Here is a 17374-nt window from a genome sequence, read left to right on the forward strand (position 1 = left end):
ACAGGCCGACTAAATATACTTTAATAGTAACCTAATGGTGGAGCTAGAAATTAAATAGATTGTGTGTTAATTAGGTATTGGTTAATGCTATTATTTCACTTCATTATTCCATATTCCACTGTTGAAAACTGGAATCCACCCCGGTGCTGAGAGGCTGAAGTTGTCCCAGACAATGCAGAGCTGCAGAGGATCCCAGGCATGTAATTCTTACACCCACCTGAACCTTTTGGGGTGTGACACAAGCACATTTACTCAGTGAGAAAAACTGGAATAACACATCTGAACTTTGTTGCTTCAACAATTAGCAGCATATTATTAGTACATTATGAAATTATTCCTAATGAAAAAAAAAAATCTCCCCAGGCTGCAAGATCATTAGTAAAGTATTCAGAGAAGGTGATGGGAAGATTTTGTCAATACATCCCATTAAAATGTTTTAGATTTTTTACCTTGGCCTTTATTGTCCCCATTACACAGTATGCATTATTTATTAAAAATGCTGGCTACACAGTAGTGGGCAGCAAATTGCCCTTTAAGCCAAGTATTAATGAACAAGTGTTAAAACTTCCCAAGAAAGGGAGGATTTGGAAACACAACCTTTCCCAGATAGAAAGATGAATTGTCAAAATTCATTTTACACGATGGCCACCCTCCCTGTGGATGCAGTGGGTGATAGTGCTGAGATAAACTTGGTGGAAAGAGTGGTAATGTAGCTTAGTGAAACTGAATTTATCCCAAGGCTTCTTTAAACTCCTTTGTCATGAATGTTTCCCTTTGGATCAAGGCACTAACTGTACACAGTATTTTCTTTGGTACAGTCATTGGTCCAGTAATGTCCAGGAGTTACACTGCATTGTCACAACAGTCAGTTCTAGAAAGAAAAGGAGGGGAATGTAAAAGATAATGATGTTTTCCTGGAGGGAAAAAAATTCTTACCTATTTGAGTCAGCATTGTGGATGCTCAAATACTTGATGGTTTTCTATTCAGATTTTGCAGAAAAAAACCCCTTATTTTCTTTTTTCCTCTTGAAATCAGATGCTTTAATGTTCTAGTTATGACAAAAACTAGTTTATTTTTCTCTTTTTTCTTGGGTTGGTTTTTCTGGGTTTTTTTTGGTAGTCATGTCATGTTTAAAAGTCTACACTTTCAAAAACAATTGGCATGCCTTCACCTGTCCCTTGGGACATTTTATTAGCTCCTGATTCACAGTCAGCCCAAGCCTTTGCTCTCTGGCAATCAATTCTCTTGGGCAGCCACCCAAAAAGAGCAGCTAAACCCAGCAATCTCGTCCTGAAATCCAGAGTGATGTGCTGTTTTTTTGTGCTGGGGAGGATTTCAGCATTCCTGGGATGCCTGCCTGGAGGTGCTGTCCTCCCTCCTGAGCTGAAATGGGGTCCAGCACCAGGGACAGGAGTCTAAGCTCAATGACATGGTGTTTCAGCCCCTGGGATCTCAACCAACATGAACAATTACAGCTGTTGATTTGCAGGATGGGACAATCAGATAATTTTCTTCTTTCACTGTTTTACTGTTAGCCTCACACCAGGATTTCATTCCATGAAATCCATATGACTTCAGTCTATATTCTCCCTAAACTTTATAAAAACATCCTTTGAGTACTTTAAACTTCTAGTGCTTTTAGAAAAGTTAATTTTCAGTCTTTTCTTTCTCCTGGTTTATCATTTCCCAGCTCCTGCCATGACACAGCTACAAATCCTCTGATGCAAAGCCTGCACCATCAGAGACCAACAGCTGCTTATCCAAGCGAGTAGGGAAGAATCTGCACTTCAGTAATTAATGCAGGAACCATCAGATCATATGAGACCCCAGGCTATGGAGACATAATTTTGCAGGTAAAAATGACCCATAAGAGCTGCCCTGGAGCTAAATGTAGTAATCTTTACAGTAGGTCAGAATGAAAGAGCAGGCCAAAGGAAATGCCTCCTCCTTGCTCATGTTCCTTACAGGCTGGCACATGTCTTATATTTTAAGACATCTCAAGCCCTTTCTGCTCTAATTATGTGCAATGGTCTCTTCCTCCCACCTCTTTATTTTTAAAAATTTGCAGAGATCCTCCTTTCAAGAGGATCTTTCTGTTGGCAATGGGCTTTGTAAGCTGCTGACTGTGAAACCTTCCTGTTTTAATCTATTCCAAACTAGCACTGCACTGTTAAAACAACTCTACTGCTTTTCATGCTGCTCAACTAGCTGGGTTGGAGTGCTGCAGGAACAGTCCTGATCACAGAGTGAGCTTTAAAAGCATATGATTTAATCTAGGAAATTTGAATGGAAATATTTTAGGGCAATATTTTCATTTTTTCTGGTAGTTAAAAGGCATTAGGAAATGTTAGCTTGGAGAACAGAGTGCAAATAAAGCATTTGTACAGCACAGATAAATTATTTTCACCCCATTTTACTGAAACAGAAATCATAAGGTTTTTTTTTAAAGAAAATTGTGGATATGAATTTGTAATCCAATATTTATTGGCCCAGGTTTCTTCAAAATATATGGTTTCCAAATCTGAATTTAAATATTTATACTCTAGCACATATTCCTGATATAGCTAATATAAGTAATATATTTATCTTTCAAGGCAGCAATATTTTTTCACTCAACCTTGACTTTCAAGTTAAATATGCGGGTGGGAAGTGGTGCTATCTGGAGGTTGTTGTCACTTATTTCTATGTAAAAATCAAGATAATTCCAGCTACTCTTTTAAGAAGCAGCATTTTTTATTTCTGTGTTCCAGCTGATCAAGCAGGTTATAATGGTTCATTGTTACGTTTCATTTTTCCACCTTGAGTGAGGCAGATTTTTGTATGTGCCTTCCAAAATGAGGAGGTGAATTTCCACAGCCACTGTGACTGTTAGGAAAAAGTTTAATGATAAATTATGCTTTTCCCCGTAAAAATCCAGGATAAAATTTTTGTACACATGAAGTCGGTCTTGCATCATTCTCACACTTTAAGGGGCATGTGATGGGTGTATATTTAGAAGAGCATGAGAGGGATTTAGGGTAACTGAGACTCTTGTCCGTATCTCTGAGTAGGTGGAAACATCTGCTTCTGTAGGACATTTTTGATAGATCCCAGAAATATTTTTGTTTGGGATCAAATCCAGTGCATTTATAGCCATTTACTACTGCTGAGGAAGTGATCCCAAGACCCAGCACTTCTTGAGTTTCCAATCCTCAGTTTCCCTCTGCAATGAGTTTTCTTTTTATCAGACAGAATCCATAGATAAAATAAATTTTACTTTATTATCTTTGTGCTGAAGAAATAACTTTTCTCTTGGAGAGGCCTTTCCTCCATCATTTTTTCATCTTTTTTTTTTTTTACATTCCACTCATTTGTACAGCACAAGCAGATGGCAATGGGATTTTTTTTTCCCCCTCTGGGGAGGTTGCTTTTGCCTGCACTGGTATCTTCATCAATGACTGAGGGACCCTGTGCTCACTGCCTGGGGAAAGGACAGGACCCTCTCAGCAGATGTCTGGCTGGGTACATGGGGAAGGGACATGCCAAACGGCATTCTTGTCCTGGGAAGCAGTTTTGTCCTCTTTTGGAAAGTGACAGTGCTGGTTTTCTTCTCTCCTGCTGAGGAGGTTTGAGCCAGCTCTGGCAAAAAGCCCAGAGGTGTAGCTCCAAAACTGATCCTTGTCCTTTTTGTCCAGAGCATACATACAAACTCCCACATTCAATAGTGCTGGTTTGTAGAGGGAGCTGACACTGGGTTTCACTGAATTTTTGCATGTGTAACCCACCAATTAGTCCAAAAGTAATTGCATGGGCAGAAGATTCTGCAGCTGCACCTCATTCACTGTATCTTGAGCTCTTCATACAGGAGGACAGCAGTGAAAAGTCTTCCCTCCCCCCTTCCCAAAATGGAAAGTGTCTCATACAGCAGCTTTGCAAAAGAAGTATTATTCTGTCAATACAATGGCCCTTGGGATGTCAGTGGTAAAAGTTAAAAAATCCAAAGTCAAGAGAAAAGCCTAATACAGTTGCACTGACTTTGCATACACTTTGAATGAGCCATCACTATGTCAATCAAGTGTCTAACACAGAGCAATCTCACAGTGTCAGTGCAAGCTCTGTGCTAAAATCAATGGCAGAGTTCCTATTAATATTTGGAATTTCTATTTTCTTAGACTCTTAAAGCTATTTTCATATCTCTTGAATATTCAGTAATGCATGTGAGAAATATTGCTGCTCTTCAGCAGTCTTGTTTTCTGCATTAGAAGTTGTGTGACAGTAAAGGGTTTTTTATAAGCCCACTTGCTGTCTCCTTTTTTCACAAGGATGCCTTGAAAAGATCTCTGCTCAGCTCTGTGCACATATGCTAAAAGAAAAAAAATGTTCCCTATGTGGTGAAACACCCTGAGGTCTCTAAACCTGCCATCACTGCCCCTTGACTAGAGTCCAAGCAACCTTAGAGAAGAATTTTTTGGTGAAGGCTTGAGTGTTGGTACAGAAAGACTTCTTTCTGCCCCTCTACAGACAGCCCTGACCCAAATGCCTGCCAGAGCTCACTGCACAAACCCAGCCACCTGGAATTATCTGATTCCTCCCATAATTCTGTAAACTATAGAAGGACTTATCAGTGCCTTTAAAATCATTACCCAATGCCCCATTAAATTTCCCTTCAGCTGAGTTATAAGATGGGAAATAAGAGACAGCAAGCAGAGAATATCATTCCTCAGCAGGGCATAGCCACCTACCCCACCAAGGGAGCAGAAGGAGAAGCAGCACTGAGTTTCTGGAGATAATGCTGGCACATCAGCATTAGGCAATAATGGGGAATGTATTCCTCATCCTTCTTCTCCCCCAGACAGCTAGAGGTGATATATCTTTTGGCACTGTCAGCCTAATCTAGGTCAGTCCTATTGTCAGGCTCCTCAAATAGTACCTGTCCACAGTTAAAATTTATGTTGGAAAAGCATTAATGCAAGCTTTTAATAAGATGAAGAATTTAACAGTATGCTGTTATCTGGAGATGATATATTTTATATACAGGAGACATGTTTAATTAGCTCTCGAATAGGCAAAGGGGCTCGTGCAGAGCCATGGATCTACCTTCTCTGCTTCCCTTCTGTAATTAGAGACAGCAAATGCAAAGCACACATTAACTTTTCTGGTGGCTGAGCTGCCTTGTGTGGACCTTCATACACACTGCTGCTCAAATATAAATTAGCCCTTGTGAAGTATGCTCAGTGGATAAATAAAAAGGAGAAAAAGGACTCCTTGAAGCTTCTCTGCTAGGTGCCCACAGCAGGGGAGGAGCCAGGAGCTGCATGACCTGCGAGCAGATCAGGTCCTGCAGGGAGGAGGACAACCCAAAGAGGTGGGTGAGATGCTCCTGATCCAAGGCCCTGCCTGCACTCTACAGAGCCACCTCTGCAGCCAAATCTTTCTCACAATCATCTGGTGGGAATGCAGGGAGCTGGGCTGCTCCCATCCTTGTGAAACCCTTCATTTCCTCCTGTTCAGCCTGTTCCAGAGGAATAATGTTCAGACACTCATCAGAAGGGAGGGATTCACCTCCCTCCTGCCTGGGGGATGCTCTGCAGCCAACAATGTGGGTGAAGGCAGCAACACTGTGAGCTGGAGCCCCCACCGATGGTCCTGTGCAGGTCATTACAAACACCACTTCAGCTGACACCACTTTTCCCCCAGCCCTCCTCTCTTCCTCTCCATGTGCTGCAGAACCAGGACATTTCACTCCTGCTGAGCAGTAGCCAAGGGCATCTTTGAAACCCTGTGAGCTTTTCTGCTCATCATGTCCAGCCCCTGCCAAGGCTTTGCTCCAGACCATGGCCCACCTGTGCACCAAAATGAAGCCCACACGAGTCAGAAGGTTGCAGGGGTGAGTGTGGTGCTAAATGACCCCACACTGCTTCTCCTGCCTTACCTTTTCCTGCCCAGGAGATGGTAGATACCCTTCCCAGATGCTTCTTTGAGCCACATCCAGCCTGCTCAGCCCTGTGCACAGCCCAGACCTCAGAGTGCTCTGCTCCACCATGGATGGGGTCATCTGGCAGCTGATGGCTCAGGGACAGGTTCACTTGGACCCATAATGGGACAGCCAAGGTAAGCACTGCTTTGTAGTGATTTTTGTCTCTGGCTCTGACCTTTGTCCCTGAGGACAGCTTAAATACTCTGCGAGGGACTTTTTAAATGCCAAAATGCTTTGTATGGATTGGTGATAGCCAGCAAGTCTGCTTCAGAGGAGACACATTTATTAATGCACCACCATGTTATATCTATATAGAGAAAAGTCAGGAAAAATACTTTAGTCTTCTCATAATGATGATATATACGAGGCTAAATAGACAAATATGTTTTATAAATATCGTCTTATAGGCTATTAAGGCTTTTCTCCTGGCTGAAAAGATACAAGAAATCACCATAAACTAACTAAATTTAAATGGCTTCTGTTAAAAAAAAAAATCTTCCTGCTATTAATAAGTTGTTGAATAACAGGCATTTAAAGAAAGGCATAACTCTGATATTAAATAGATAAATGTAAAATAATCTGTGTGCATTTAAATGTGAAGATCACATTAGGAGTAGAAAATTACAAAAATTTAAATACTGTAGGAGGTTGTTATGTAGGTAGTCTATAAAAAACAGGCAATTTGGAATTCCTCTAAAGAACATAAACCCTAGATAGAGCTGCTAGTTCCTTTGATAAAGACAGGTCTCAAGCTGAAGGTTTGATGTATAAAACCCCCAAAAGGTGTCTGAGCTATCTTTTTCTAAGGGATTATATAAGATAAAAGCTTGCACTGTAAGTCCCTATTTTAAGAAACAGAGTTGCTAGGAAGTTGCTAATACGAAAAGGCTAATTGTGCATGCAATGAAAGTACTGCTCCATTCACAAAATAAAGTGCTAACGTTTTAATAAGGGCTGGAAACTGTCTGCTCAGGAGCTGCTGCAGGGCGTATGTCACTCAGGGGCTGCTGCCTCCTCCCCTGGCACCGGGGCTGCTCCTGTCCAGTTCCAGCAACAGGATGTGCCATGGACACCATGGAAGAGCTGCTGCCACTTACAGCAGTGCTGGAGAATAAGAGGAATATCCAGGATTTGCACAGATCAGTCTTCCCAAACTGTTCACATCTCAATTACCTACTTCTTTTATTCAGTTCATCATGTTTTCTTCCCCTTCCAGCTTCCAGTTTCTCCCCCAGAATTCCAATCTTCCTGCATCAATTAGCTTGTTTGCCCTGAGATATTTTCTCTTTTGGATGTCAGGACATGGCTGTCCAAGACACAACATAGTTGCTCAGCACTTTTCTTGCTGTCAGAGAACTGAGGTTTTCATCCCTCAATTAATGTTTCATATCTTAAAATGGGCTGGTCCCCCATCTGGTTGTGCCTTCCTCATTCTGTGGACTAAGAGTGCAGATCTGGATTGCTAATTTAACTGGTGCCATTAATTGAATTTCTACAGCTTGTTGAACTTTGTGTAGACTTCAGAGGCTGAACCCAAAGCTGGTGTGAAATGTCATTCCTCCATTGAATTTTCTGATTCATGTAAGCTAGATCCAGAAGTGTTTTGTGGTGAGGCCCTGGCACAGGTGCCCAGAGCAGCTGTGGCTGCCCCTTGATCCCTGGAAGTGTCCAAGGCCAGGTTGGATGGAGCTTGGAGCAGCCTGGGACAGTGAAAGCTGTCCCTGCCTGTTGTAGGGGAGTGGAATGAGATGATCTTTAGGGTCTCTTCCAACCCAAAACATTCTGTGATTGTATGTTTTTAATACAGGATGAAGTTAAAAAAGAGCTGAGTCCAATTGGGGCAGCAGGAACCCTATACCCAGTACCACCACATGACCTCGTGGCTCAGGGCAGACCCCTCTCTTCTCATCTCCTCTTCCTGGGCTGATCTGGGTGAGACCCTGAGTTCCCACTCACAGCATTTTAAGGGCTCATTTTGATTATTGAGGTCTTTTATTCCTGGCAATGCAGCAGGTTATGGCTGCGTATAAGAACTTGTATTAGAACTAGGGAACAGATTCTCAGCTGCTGTAAATTGTGTCACTTCATGAATGTGGCTACTCTAGTGTTATCAGTGTAGCTGGGTTGATGTACAACAGCTGAAAATCAGGCCCCAGAGCTTCCTTTTATTAAAACATTCTTGATCTGTAAAATAAAGTTGCGAATAAGATGCTGGTGACAGAAGGGGATAGCCTGCTTTGTAGTACCTTGTTCACTAACATTTTAAGTGATATGGAAATTCAGTTGATATTTTGCCTTTAAAATATTAGCTAAATCATTCTGTCAACACATATTTTTTAATACATATCCTGCCTGTCAGATTTTACACTTAATCTTGGATTCTGTAGACGGCTCAACAGCATCGCTTTCTTTAGCGACTCCTGCACCAAGGTCTCCTTTCCTGTTATATTCAGCTTGCATCTGTTTAAACACAAGATATGAGATAAATGATAGTGCCAGGCTTAAACATACATCATCAGGACTCTGATGTGAGGCTCTGGAAGTGGCAGGCCAGATGGTGTAACACAAAACTCAGACATCACAGTTTGTCATGCCGTGCTCCAGTCCACCGCACTAAAAATGGACTTTGCTGTGCACTTAGTCAATCATCTCTCTGGTGACCAGAAAGCAGGGGTCAAAACAAGAGGTGGCATCAAACAAAGGCTGTGGTCATGCTCGGCAGCTGTTCAGCCCTCCAAATCTGGCCATCGTCCTTGCTAGCTGCAGAGATGGAGTTAATAGTGGCAGGAAATATTCCAGATAATATCAGTCGATCTGAAACAACCACTCTAACTTTTTTATTGTTAACATAAAAGAAAACATGTTTATTAATTCTGCAGAACAAAGCCAAGAATGTAAGAACCTGTTTGGAATAATGCTGCATTAGGGAACATTTTTTTTTGGAAGACACAAGAGATCAACACATAAATAAATTCCTGTGATGTTTCCTGTAAGGGAACTATGTAAATGCCATTCAAAGAAAAAAAAAAAAGCAACTACCTTGCTATATTTATGTGAAAAGCATTCATCAGAGAGTAAGAGAGGAGAGGCAGAGCCAAAAGACACTAATTTGAATGAAAGTTGTTGGCATTAATTTTGATTTATGATATACAACCACATTTGAAATGTGGCCACACATTACAGTTTTTCCATGCTGACCTCAAGACTATATTTAGAAGCCATCTTACTGCTGAGCAGGACTCAAGGTGGTATACAAGGAATTTCTAGGAACAAGTGTATTTCATGATCATTAATAATCAAACCACTTGTATTTGGAGGCTAATTCATCACTATACTACTTCAGTTTTTGGGATGTGCAATTTCAGTGAAACTTGAGAGTTCAATACTTTTCAAAGAACTTGAAAACCTCCAGTACAGGTGCTTTGCCCCAGTTGTGTATCAGTGCAAATCCTGGAATAATTCGGCAGTGAACCGATCTTCTGGTGCTAGAGATGAGGAAAGCAAAGGAACCACAACTTGCATCAACAGAGCAAACACCTTCCAACCCCACAGAATTCGAAATGCTGCTCCTAGTTATTAGAAGAATATTTGTTATATTACACAGGGCAGGTTTGTTTGTTAAACTCTTTCAGCTGGGGAAAAACACTGCATGGGAATTTGCTTTCATTTAGCAAGGTAAGTTACTCCTTGCACTGCTACACTTTGCAGTAGAAGAGAAGGTTTCTTTGCTCATAAAATGCTCATCTCTGTGAGATTTTGCTTTATCAAGCAGCAACCTCAACATATGTGTGAGGAGTGCAAAAGATTAAAATAAAACAAAGCCACATTAAAAAATATTTGCTTCAATCTACTATTCTTTCTAAATTCTCAAACTGCCCTGAGCATAGATAGGGCTGAGCAAGAGGTCAATGTACCTTTACAGCTTGTTTGGCAACATTTATCTATGCACTGTGAAATCCAGTTTAACCTGAAATGGGACTACATCTATAAAACTTAAATGCTTTTCCAGGCTCCTGCTATGCCCACAGAAGTTACACTTGCTCAGCTGTGGATGTCCTTTGAGCCAGGTAAAGGTGACATGGGAGGAGCAAAGGTCTGTCCCATCTGGAAAAAGGAAATCCAAACACAGAATTATCCCTAAATACAAGTAAGTGGAATTGGTTTTAATTCTTTACTTTACAAGGAACAGATCATTATTTGTTGCCTAGAAAGAAATTTTTGGAAGTGACTGTTGCTGATGCTGTTAACTTTTTGGAAGAGGCCAGAAAAAGTAGAATCAGCCTGTTTTGAAAGTGTAGAGTTAAGCTGAATTGTATTTATGGGAGCAAACCACCAAGAGCCCATTGGTATTTTATAGAGATTTGATTTGATAGGTTATTGATTTTGGCTTCGGGGGATATAGCCCCTGTTGAGAAAGTATCAAACTCACACTGAGTAAAATTGTCAAAAGCCTTAAAACCAGTAGTGAGGGACTAGCTGGCTCTCACTGCAGCACTTCAAATGGAGTGGGGAAGATATGCCTTATTGCCTCCAGACCTCTGGAAGCAGTTATGTGTATTAAATACTGGAATAACTCGATATTTTAAAAGCTTATACGCTCATCCAAGTAAAATGGGTTTAGAAGACTGCTGGGAGTTTCATTATTTTATGGCTAAATCGATACCCAGATTTATGCCTTTTGGACATAGAAACTTGAGTTTAATTGAGAAAATGGATCTAATGAGGATAGACATTTTTCATGCAGGTGCCCTTGTTTAAAAACACACATGCACACAGCTCTGTACCACATAAAAAAAAAAAGCAACTTAATTTTAAAAGCTGAATAGACCCACCAGAGAGAGTGACACACCCTGAAAACTGGGGAACAGCAAAGAAACAGTAATACTTCTGAACTCCTGAGAATCCAAAGAATCTGTTGTTGTTCCTGAATAAAAATTTCATTAGTTAACACAGAAAAGAAAATTATTTTCCAATGTACCAGAAAAATAAATGGCCAGATGGCAGTAACCTGGCCATCAAAATCAGAACTACTACTGATTCAAAAGCAGCATCACTATTTCCTATTTGCCCACTCTCTGGCAAAAGTGTGATATTTATGGCACACTTTTCCTAATACAAGCTATTATCTATAGAGATGAAAATAAGAAGGAAGCTCTATATTCAATATATTTAGCTAAATTCTGCTCCCTGTATGGAACAATTTTTTTAAAAAAGCCCTAGACAAGAATGTATGCTTGTGCTGAATTTTATTCCTGTCTCCAAGACCAACTTTAGACCACATGCTTTGCCAAATCGAAATCAAAGTGCAGAGTAACCCCACTGACTTCAGTGAAATAACTTGTGATTCTGTCCCATATATTTGTTTCAGTACGTGTTTCATTGGCTATAATAAGCAGAAACTATTTATGACACAAATTTCCTGGACTTCAACAGGCACAATTAGCACTCTGAAGGGCAGAAGAAAATGCATAGGAAAAGCTTAAAAGTAAAGAAATGGAGATGGAGAAATCATTAACATCTCATTTCCTCTATACATGTGCTCGCACACACACATACACACAAATGACTCTCCTTCGGGAATGTACACATCCTGAAAATCTAAATTACACGCTGAGAATAGGTTTGTGTTGCAATGTACTGCAAGAAATTTTCAAGTTTGTAGTTGGCAAGAAATTAGCATTTACTATATAGAGAGACAACATGATGGAGTATATTTTGCTCTTTATGCTAAACTTCCATTGATTGCCATGGGAATATTCTATGTGTGGAAAGGCGGTAGGAGCTGTGCCTTTAACAGTAAACAACAGTGATAGTCAGAGATGTTTCTGTCTGCACTGAAATGAAGTGCTAATAAAAAAAATCTGTGTTCTTATTGTTTAAAACCCACAGTCGATAGATTTTTATTTTCCCTACTGACTTGAAGAGTAAACTTCTATAAACAAAATGTGACGTGCCTATCTTATTAAATGTAATTTAAATGAGCGCTTGGTAAAAAACCCAAGGAAGCCTTCAATGGAAAGACTCGAGGATGGGGCTTGGAAAGTCTCAGGTGACACTACTTTTTCTATGTAATTTCAGGTGTGCTCCTTGAGTTTTCTTGCAGAAATTTTGGGGAGCCAGGTTCACGTGAGGTGCTTGGGACAGTGAGGGGACAAGTTGTGAGGGGGGCTCAGCACGGTGCCCACTGAGCTCTGTGGGTGTGGGTCCCCACGCTTTGGTGACCCATACCCAAACCAGGTTTGACCTTCAAAAACGTGAGAGTGGTGCCTCCTCCCTCCCCTGAACTCCCCTGCATGCCAACCAGTGTCTCTTTTCCTTCCAACCAGCTGGGAATTTTAATGGCCATGAGGGGGACTGATGCTTAGGCTTCATGGGGGATGCAGTCCATGGTGTGTCCTCCACCCAGCTGAGTGGACTTTCCTTGGCAGCCAGGTTTATCCCTGTGGTTACTGGCAGATTTGGGTAGAATTATAAGCCCACACAGAGCACAAGACCACAGCCTGCAGCAGCAAACCCCAAGGAGAGGTGCCAGTGTGACTTGGTGGCCCTTGGGATTGCACTCCACGGTCCAGGCTGGCCTGAGCACCCACAAAAGTGCAGCTGCAGCTACCTCTGTAAATACCTCCCAATAAAAACAAAAATCCAGAGTGAATAACTGCAGGCTGTGTGCTTTGTACCTATTACTGCTTGCTGCACTGAGAAAAAATCCCCGGGAAGTCTTCCCTGTTTTATTCAGGTGAGCAGGTTTCTATTGGAGTTAATGGCATGGCTGTCGTGTACACCGAGCTGGATCTGCACAGGGTTTTGCCCCAAGTAATTTTACAGGCAAGTGCATCCCATGATGGGTTGATCAGATGTCCTGCACAACTGTACAGCTTTGTCCCATGACTCCTGTGTGAAGCCTGGCTGTTCCTAACTAATTCTTCAAGTGCTGTGTGCTCAGGAGGAATTAGCTGGTTTTAAAAATAGATTACTTCCCGTCACATCCCAGTATTTTTACTGAGTGTTTTTCGCACTAATTTTCTGTGTCTCACTGATACTGACATTTCTGAAGTTTTTTTTTCTCATAAACAGCATACTATTAGGGGGAAAAAAACAACCCTGGAAAAAAATCTGTAAGGATAGTGCCAAGGAGCTGTGAAGTACTGGAAGAATTAATGTTTTCTGGTATTGATGCAGGTTCAATATGGATCTAATTTTTCTGAAGTTTGTGTGAATCTGGAACACTTGGTGAAAGAAATCATTGTAATGGTTATTAAAAATCTTCCAGGTTGGTACTGCAAGGAGCAGTTCAGCATCTCTTATCAGGGACAAGTCCGGGGCAGAACAGCATTGCCCAGTGAAGACTGACTCTATACAGAGGATACAGAGCCAGCCCAAATTCTAAACTTCTGCCATAACCTCACCTTAATGAACCCACTCACAGCAGTATTGGGGTGTGAACCATACACTGAAAGATAAAGGATATATTTTTGCCTGTTAGTGTCAGATTGTAATGGGATATTTGGAATGACTATGACAGCCCCATCCTCTCTCCCCTACAAAGAACACTCGGGCAAGGGTTATTCCTCTGGCCTCTCCTTAGAGAAGGAGGAGACTTTCAGCTTCATGATTAAATCTATCTAAACTGCTTAAAAAAAGAGTCTGCACTTTCATGCTAGATCAATTTGTGTTAGGTTTTTGCCAAGCAATTTTTTTTTTCAGGCATGTTTTTTTGCTTTATTCTGTACATGAATAGCATCCAGGTAAAATATTTTTAATTCATTTCAGGCTGGATTATTGGAAAAAAAGAGATTTTTTTCTCCCCTTGTTGTTACTTGATTTAATTAGTGCTCTGTTTTCAAAGTGGCAAGCCAAGCTTTGCCAAGTCTGGATCTCTGACTCATGCTTAACAGGGTTTTATAGCCCCACCTGCATCTAGAGGAAGAAAGCCCCAAAGCTTTATTTTTAACTCCATGTACATACCTAGTCCATTCCATTAAAGCACACGAATGTCAGCACCCTCTGCCTGCCCAGTGCTGGTCTGGGGGGAGGAGTTGGAGCCCACCAAAAGCCACATTCTAAGGGATCTGTGGGACAGCCCTGCTGCAGGCAGGGATGGGGCAGGCAGGGACCATCACTGATGTGCTGTGCTTGCTGTGGACACTGTGTAAGTGAGCCTGAGGGGGAGAGAGCTTCTATTTTTGTCTGATTAGTTTTGTATTTTCTCCTTCTCTTACAGGAACTTGCCCCCCTCCAGAAGCAGAGGACCATGTAGGAGGAGCTGGGGCTTCCTGCAGTGGTGACCCAAAATCTCATTTACTTACCCAATATCCATGTGAGAGCTGTGACTGAGAAAAGGTGCACCTGCAATTCTCATTTTTCCCCCTCCTCTTTTCCCTTTCCCAACCCAAATGCTCATTTTCACTCCTGAACCATGTCCAGATGCTGATTGAGGCTGTTGAGGTGTGGATGAAGTCCTTTTCCCACCTCACTGCCCCTGAGGCAGGTCTCCCTCCTTCACCAGGAATCTGGGTGACTAAACCTTTAATCCCGTTGGAAAAATGTTGTGTTTAACATTGCTGAGGCTTTTTGCAGGATGGGGCCTATTTTGATGATTTTCTTCAGTTTGAAAAGGTTTGTGGTGAAAAAAGCTGTTTAAAAATGTGGAACCTGTCCATGTTTTGACTGTTAAATTTTTCATTTTGCTTTGAAATGATCTTTACTTTCTTCTTTGGGTTAAAACCAGTAAAAATGTTTAAGGGAAAAAAAAAAATGAAGAAAAGGTTTCAAAATGACCAAAATTAGTGATTTGTTTAACTCTTTTTTTCCCCCAGTGGTCAGCTCAGAAATAATTTTTTTTAACAATCCCTTCTTTCTTCATCCTGAACAGGGACAAAAGAAAAACCACTGTGAGGTCAAAGCCTGTGACAAGGTGGCAGAGCCCCAGTTTCCCAGGCTGTGCCCAGAGCCACCCTCCTGTGAAGGTGTTGGGGTCTGCTCCTCCAGAGGACCCCAGACCCCTGTGCAGGAGGGCAGGGGATGGGGAAGGATGCTCCAGGAGGTGGCTGATTCCTTCCTCTTGCCTCTCTCAGGGCCAGGATACCCTGGCACAAGGTTTTCTGCTCCCCCTCTGCTCTGCCTCATCCCTTTGGCCTGCAAGGGCCCCAATCCTGCTCTTCCCAACGCCGCTGGCAACCTCCCCACTGGCTTTGGCAGGAACAGGCCTTTTGCTGTTGATTTTTTTCCCCTGTCAATCAGTTAGTTTGACATCTAAATGTCAAATGACACCACATGGCATTTTTTTTTCTTATTTCTTTTCTCTTTTTTTTTTTTTTTTTTTTTTTTTTTTTTTTTTTTTTGTGCTTGTAATTTAATTGCAAGTGCAAAATGGTGGGATCAGTGCGAAGGGTTTTGAGAGAATGTATCATTAGCAAATTCAATTAGCTGGCACTTGTGCCTGCTGGCATGGAGGGCTCTGAGAGTGCCAGGGAGGCTGGTGCTGCACAGAGGGGGCCAGGGCAGCTCTCCCAGCCTTCCTGGCTCACCTTTTCTCCCTATCCCCCAGGGGCAGGAGAGCCTCCTCTCCTAAACAGCTCAGGAGAAGAGGCTGTACAGTCAAATCCTCCCTCTGCAATGATAATAACACAAGAGCCTGTCCTGCTTCCAGGAATTGTCTTACTGCACCAGCATTTCTTCAATTGTAGCATCTTTCCTGGAAATAGTGTTACATGACATGCCCTCACTGCCTGTCTCAGTGTGAATGAGAATACAGCAAAGCTCATGTTTTCCATTGTTGAGATACGAGCATAAATCTTTCACTAATGCACTGCTGTCTTTTATTATAACAGTCACTGCAGCAGAGAAAGGTATGTCAAATCTCTCCTTGTTGGTACAGTCAGTTGTTGGCATTGCCCTGACACGTTGTTTCTTTCCTTAAAATGGCTTTGTAAAGGGACTGAAATGAGTTGCTCATCCTCTGGCAGCACCTTTGCGTGTTTTGACAAATCTGAGCCTTCAATGTTGTAGGTATGAGGGTTCAAAACAGTGGGGAAACAGAGCTGGAATTATAGGATTTGACAAAAGTCAGGGCCAAGTCAGAAGTGATTGCTCTGGATCTCCTTATCAGGGCTGATACCTGCCTGAGGTGAGGGATGAGGGCAGGATGAGGAAGGGACAAGCCTTTGGTTGTGGGATGGCTGGGACCATCCATCCCATGCCTTCAGGATGCTTGTCCATCCTCTGTGTCGCTATAGGACACGTGAAAGAGCAACACGAGCCACTGCTATTTGCAAGGTAAAGCAGAAGGTTTATTTTCTGACTCCAACTTTTATACTTTCCCAAAGGTGACATTGGATTGGAGAATGAATGGGCCACCTCTCCAAAGACATTGGACAAACCACTACTACATCAAGTTTCTCCACCCCCATGAAGGAATGCAAAACAATATGTTGTTTACAGAAATTGTGTGGGAAAGTTTTCTAACAGAATGTAAACTCAGAAGGCTTTAGAAAACTTAAGAATCAGGGTGACACCTCTGCATCACCTGCTGATGTGGAGAACCACGTCCTGCCTGGCAGCCAGCAGCAGGAACCCTCACTGCAGCCTGAGGATGCTGGTTTGCAGGAGCTGAGGGAAGAACAGCTAGCTCAAAATCAGCACGTTTTTTCCCTTTTCTCTGCAAAGGGAGATCTGGGCTGACCTGTGAGGGTCTGAGGTCCCCCCCAAAAGGCTGCAAAGCATTTGGCATCGATGTGAGGAAGCAGAAAGTGTTTGGCAAAGCTCCTTGGCATTTTTTAGGTTTTTTTTCCTCGACGCAGCACAAGATATTTTACAGCTTTTGTGAGTCTGTAGAGAGGCTGGTTTCTGGCATGGGGCATGCTGGAGGCTGCAGGCTGTGCTGGAGCCTCAAGAGTGCAGCTGGTCTTTAAATCCAGCTTTATAGGAAGGAGATTTTCTGGTCCCACTGGAAGGAGGTACGGTCTTGTGACAGTGGAAATAGAGCAGGTTTAGTCTGGTCAAATGGGGAGTATTTCCAAGGAAACATAAGTTTTTTTACAGTGTCCCAAAGCTGAAGCAAGTCCAAAGTTTTCAGTCCAATTGTCTTGCTTTCCCAGGCTAATTTTATAAGGAGGCCCTAAAATGTGAATGAGGAGTGATCTTGTTCGGCCTGAAAAATAAAATTAGCGCCAGTATGAAGAGGGCTGAATCCCAGACAACCTCAAATGTCTTTTTTACTTTTTTTTTTTTTTTTGATGGAAGGATGCAAAGGCTCAACTTAAAATGTAACTGTAGTGCTTTTGGAATAACTGCTTCAGATTTGCCTATGGTTGCAAACTGGTTTTTAGTGCAGTGAAGGAGAATAGTGATGCTCTTTCTCTTGTAGGACTTTCTATTCTATCCCAGGACAATTTTCCTCAAATCTGCTATTTGTCTCA

General features: G+C 42.0%; 1 long non-coding RNA gene across 1 annotated transcript; it reads left to right on the forward strand.

Annotated features, from left to right (window-relative positions):
* Nucleotides 1–5992: 5992 nt before the first annotated feature.
* Nucleotides 5993–14241, forward strand: LOC110482200 (uncharacterized). The gene is made up of 3 exons (XR_002467375.3): nucleotides 5993–6091; nucleotides 9967–10104; nucleotides 14179–14241. It is a non-coding gene; the product is annotated as an uncharacterized LOC110482200 (long non-coding RNA).
* Nucleotides 14242–17374: the final 3133 nt, after the last annotated feature.

The sequence above is a fragment of the Lonchura striata genome, chromosome 12 (genome assembly GCF_046129695.1).
Source record: "Lonchura striata isolate bLonStr1 chromosome 12, bLonStr1.mat, whole genome shotgun sequence".
Classification (NCBI taxonomy): Eukaryota; Metazoa; Chordata; class Aves; order Passeriformes; family Estrildidae; genus Lonchura; species Lonchura striata.